This window comes from Silene latifolia, chromosome Y (assembly GCF_048544455.1).
Source record: "Silene latifolia isolate original U9 population chromosome Y, ASM4854445v1, whole genome shotgun sequence".
Lineage (NCBI taxonomy): Eukaryota > Viridiplantae > Streptophyta > Magnoliopsida > Caryophyllales > Caryophyllaceae > Silene > Silene latifolia.
In genome coordinates, this window is record NC_133538.1 from 144,751,664 (window position 1) to 144,757,387 (window position 5,724).

At 42.8% G+C, this 5,724-nt stretch overlaps 1 non-coding gene across 1 annotated transcript; it reads left to right on the top strand.

Moving 5' to 3' along the window:
- The first annotated feature begins 1,389 nt into the window (after positions 1-1,389).
- LOC141636770 (small nucleolar RNA R71) lies at positions 1,390-1,496 on the top strand. Its single transcript, XR_012541356.1, has one exon. It is a non-coding gene; the product is annotated as a small nucleolar RNA R71 (small nucleolar RNA).
- The last annotated feature ends 4,228 nt before the right edge of the window (positions 1,497-5,724 follow it).

Below are 5,724 nucleotides of genomic sequence, written 5' to 3' on the forward strand. Positions count from 1 at the left end.
GGCACTTGATTAACTAATTCTAAGAAAGGAACTTGCACATTTAAACTACGAATAACATTCTCAAACTTTTTAAACGATACCTATTCCTTTGTCGGCACCAATCTCTCTGGATAAGGGGTTGTAATAAGCAACTTAGCCCTCTCCTCTAGGTCTCTCATACCGGCATCAGAGGACTTGGGCTGAAAATCCACTACTTTGTCCTTGTTGTAGCTCGAACCTTCTTCAGACCGTCTCAAGAATGAACCATTAATCGTCATTGGGTCATACTTTGGAACCGGAACAGACCCATCAGCATTTGGATCTTGCCTTAATAATTTCGGAGTTGTCGTACCCCGAAACAAGTGGCCCCTCAAGTTATCTGGCAGTGGAGGACGAAAAGGTTCACGATCAGCAGTATCCTCAGTCGATCGACCATGTTGGTCAGTCGATCGACTGACTTCCTCGTAAAATGGTATCTTGTTTGATGGATCGTCGATCGCCAAGGTATGTCGATCAATCGTGATATACCTGCTGATCGTCTTTTTCTTGCTACTGTTCACTATGGCCATTTTCTTGCTCGGTTCCGCCTTATCTTTTTCAGTGACATCTTCGACCATAGCGGGCCCATCAAGGGTAGACCTACTCCTCAAAGTGATAGCATTTAGGGTCTCTTTTTGATCGGGCTGCGACGGTAATTGCCCCGGAGCTCGAGTTGCACTTTTGTTTGCCAGTTGGGCAATTTGACTCTCCAACATCTTTGTAGAAGTCTCTCTAGCTTGAGACTCCTTTTGCAGCAAACCCGACAGATTTTGAACCATGTTTTTCAACTCAGAAATGTCAGAACTTTGAAATTGCTGTTGCTGAGGCACATAGGGAGGCTTTTGAAATTGCTGCTGCTTATGAGGGGGCACATAATTTTGCTGCTGCTACGGTGGTAGAACCGGATTAAGGACATTCTGGTTAGTCCACCTCAAATTTGGGTGGACATTATAGGGATCGGGATAAGTGCCAGTTTGCCTATAATGTTGAAAGGCAGCACATATTTCATTCGAACTGGTACAAAATTCCAAAACATGTCCCTCTGCACCACATCTTTTGCATGTAAATGGACCGTCTGAAACTGCATTAACTTTATATATACCTCCCTTTTGAGATCCCCCAAAATCTATCTTTTTAAATCTCGCAGTAAGGGCTTCTATTGCAGCTTTAGTAGGACATTCGGCCAATCTTCTCTGATTTCCTCTAGAATTCCTATGCTCAGCTTTATGGATGGCAATGTCATCAATGATTTTCCACCCCTTTGTCTCACCGCTATTTTCTTGAAATCTTCCATTAGCTGCAGAATCTAGGATAGCTCTTTGATCGTCATATAGACCATTGTAGAATTGGTTGCAAAGAAACCACTTCTCAAACCCATGGTGCGGAATGGTTCGCACTAGTCTCTTGAAACGGACCCATGCCTCATGAAAATCTTCATCAGGACCCTGTTTAAAACTCGTGATCTGAGCTCTAATCGCATTGGTCTTCGAGGCAGAGAAATATTTCTTGTAAAATGCTAGGGCCAGCGAATTCCAATCAGTAATACCGTTAGCAGCTCGATCCAAATCTCGGTACCATTCCCTTGCAGCATCACGAAGCGAGAATATGAACATCGTCTCCTTCACCTGGTCCTGGGTCACACTTGCTGGTGGGGGTATGGAATAGCAGTAGTCGATGAATGTCTCCATATGTTTAGCTGCATCTTCATTTCCAGCTCCCCCAAATTGGTTTCTCTCACCCAAGTTAATATAAGGTTCAAATTTCCTTTCCGTCCCGGCTGGCAACGCGAATCCCTTATAGAGATTCTCAGATTTTAGCTCGGAGTGACTGGCTATACTTGTTTATTCACCCATATCTGGAGATGTAACGGTCTCAGCTGAGGAAGTAGAAACAGGAGATGAAGGTGGATCCTCCTCAAATAGCTCGTTCTCGTAGTAACTGGACAGAGTACTCAGCTCTTCCTCTGTCGGCAATACTCTAGATGATCGCCTCAACTCGTGCAAAGTCCTTTCGATCTCAGGATCTAACGGTCTCAATTCACCAGCTTATGACCTGGCATAAGAGGAAACTACAAGTAGAATATGAGAAAAGTTTAAGGAACAGATGTCCCTTAAACTAAGAAAAAGACTAAAATAAAAACAACTAAAAATTAAACGATTGCCTCCCCGGCAACGGCGCCAAAATTTGATACCGTCGTAGAGTACCAAAGATAAATTTATAATTTCCAAACTACTACTATAGATAGCGGCAGTCATGGTCGAACCACAGAGAGGCGATGCAATTAATAGTTGTCCGATTTTAGTCTTAAAGTAACAGATGCGTGGGGTTTTTTTTTTGAATAGTTCTATAACTAAAGGCAAATAAATTAAAACTAAACTAAGGCAAATAAATGAATGCTAAAAGAAACTGGATGAAATCAAATATTTAAAGGGATGCTAAGATGGTCGGTTCACTGTAGTTTCGGCGGCAGTATACTAGGTAAGTCTGAAATAATCACGTGAGACGGGAAAATAAGAAGTCCTCCCGGTCCATTCTTAACAGGTAGCATCTTTCGATCTAGCTACGGGTCCCTAATATCACTAATGCTGACTCTCGTCCTGAAAAGTGATTTAAATGCCTAAATTAACTTATCTCTCGATCTTATTAATTTAGTCGTCTTAATTATGTAGTTTATCTCCCTCCCCTATCTTTCGATCTTGTCGGGTCGGTCAATTCCTAAGCATTCAACTAGTCGCGTGCACTCGATTCATCAAATATAGCAATTAAAATAAACAAGACGAAATTGATCTCACGTGAGCCGGTCGATCGACCAGGGTAGGCGGTCGATCGACCATGGCGCGATTTAGGTCATCCTATTTTATGCCGCCTACACTACAGTTCCCCTACATCTTAGCACATGGTATTTAGCTAGACATATTGGTGATAATAATAACAGTAAATATGATAAACAAAGCAGCTGATTTCATAATTGAATTAACTAAACAAATAATTAACATGAAGCGACAAATTGGCTTTGGGATCCTATCTAGCAATTTTAAACTACGGAAGAATTAAAGCAATGAAATTGAACAAAGAAACAGAAGAATACCGTATGAAGAACTGAAGAGGAAAGAACCAAAGCTTAATGCGAAAAGTAAATTTTATTGACGAAAACTAAACTAAACTAATGAATATTGAATTGTATGTTAAGAACTCAATCATAAAAACTGGATGATAGATGCTGAGGAAGAGTTACGTTATATAGGAATTATCACGTAACCTAATCCTCATAACCTAATTACAATGGGCTTCCTAATTCTCGTCCTTTTAATTTCCGCATCAACTCGTGGAGTGGTCGATCGACCACTGAGGCCAGTCGATCGACTGAGTATCGCTGAACAAGAACCACGTCAGAATCGCACTGGTCTATCGACCAAGGGAACCGGTCTATCGACCACTTCAACAGGTACTTGGCTCCAAAAGCTTCATAAATTCATCTTTCGGGCCTCGATACGCGCACCAAGTTTGCTTCCCGAGTAAAATACTTCATGTCAAATATTACGCCAAGTACTCGGGGACGGATTCGGCTTGATTTCCGCTGAATTCTTCATATTTCTGCAATATTACACAAAAACACGAAAGTAGACGGAAATAGGGGAAATAGTAACTTAAACTACACAAATGAGCTCTGAAATGCGTGTAAAATAGGGTGTAAACCAACATATTTAGGACACGCATCAGCTGACATAATGGCCTTTTCAAATCCCGAAAATAACGCACCGTTTTCGAGACCACAACAACTTTCAAACTTCTCAAACCTCGATTTTCAAAACATTCACCTCTTGAATTTGGAAAACACGGCTTCGGAAACAACGCACCGATTTTAAGGCCGTCACAACTCTACCTCAAACTGTCTTTTGAAAACAAACCTAAGACGACCTTCTCAATTCTAACTAGCCTGTTTTCGAAAATCCCTATTTTTGGAAACCGTCTATACCTACAAATGTAGTTTTGAAAATTCCTATTTTTGAAAAATTTCAGTCCACCACTCCGATGCAGCCTCGTGTCTACCGAGTCAAAGCAAACGTACTTATGGGTCTTTACTTATGAGTCGTCTCACCACCGAGACTCATTTAATGGCGTCACGCCATCAGGTTGGACCCGATCAAGGTCTAGTCAACACCGCCGCACCGTCAATTGAGTCAGCACCGAGGCGCCACACATAAGTCGCCCTCGTCTTTTAAAGTCCAAGATGTTTTTTCGCCCGTATGATTTCTGCGTTTGGTCGTTAACTCGTGTTGGATTGAGTTATAACATGAGCCATTTTCTTCCTCAGGCAATGGCCCCGTCTTCAGCCTCGTCCAACAATAATGATGATAACAACAGAGTTCTCACAAATGCTTAGCTTGCCAGTCTCCTCACAACCCCCAAAGTCACCCTAGAGCGTGTCGAGACTCGTAGCGACACTCTGGAGAGCAAGGAGTCCGGAGAACATAACCCTCTACCCTTAATCAAAACTGCGAAAAGGCTGAAGATCTTAGAAGAGCAACTCCTAGCCCGTGGGAACAACATCCACCTTGAAAACAACCAAAGGTTCGAGCCAGTCGGGGACCAACTACCTGACAACTTCACTTTAACCGATGTGCCCAAATTCAAAGGAGTGGAGGACCCATTCAACCATATCCGTACCTTCAAGGATTATATGGCAATCAACTGGATCCCATCCCTATGGTTAAACCAACAAAATCGACGAGGTCAACCTTGTAGAACCAACTGCAAAGAAAGACGAATGTCCCCAAAAGACATTCACCAATTTAGGGTCAGCATGCATATGCTAGTTCCCTGAAGAGGGTTATGGAACAGGAAAAATTGCAACAAATCGGGCCCACTCCGGACCCTCCTGAAGCGAAGAAAACTCGTTTTTGGAACCTGCTTATTGCCAATACCAGCAAGGCGAGGGCCATGATACAGAAACTTGCTTCAAGCTAAAGTATGACATCCAAGACATGATTGAGAAGGGAGAGCTACCTCTACCTCCACCATCAAAGCCAAACAACAAAACCATCCCCTTGGGGATACACGCCATTTAAGATGAGAAAACAATTCTGGGTTGCTCACACATTATCTTGCCTATTGAGGACGAAATCAATGCTTTGGGAAATGACGCCCCAGACGGCATGTTCATGTTTAGCGCCACCTACATGCTTGCCATGTTTTAGTAGATCGAGAGAACTACATCTAGTCTCTCTTAAAGGATCACCTGGCTTGAAGATGCTTACTAACGACAAATCTTTAACCCGCCAACACCCATGCCACTTCCAAAAGAGGGTCCACCAAATACCCAAAACTCCCAACTTCAAGGTGGACCGCCTCCATTACCATTATGGCGCACACCCTCCAACATAACACAATAACCACCTTCACAAAATTCACCCTCACAAAAATTACCCTCCTAAGAATACTCCCCCCATATTCATTCGCAACCCGGAAATCGGCATTTTGAGAGATGACGTAGACGACGACTACATCATGCAGGGAAAGGGAAAGCAAACCAAGGAAATTGATCACCTTACCCGGTCCGGGCACCCCTATTAAAACCCAAATCCTAAAACAAACAACACGCCAGCAATCGATGACCAAATCGTCCAAGACATGGATAGCCAACCAAGGGTTCCAGAGAATTCAATCCTCAAGCAACTCCAAAAGGCCAAGGCTAAAATATCCATC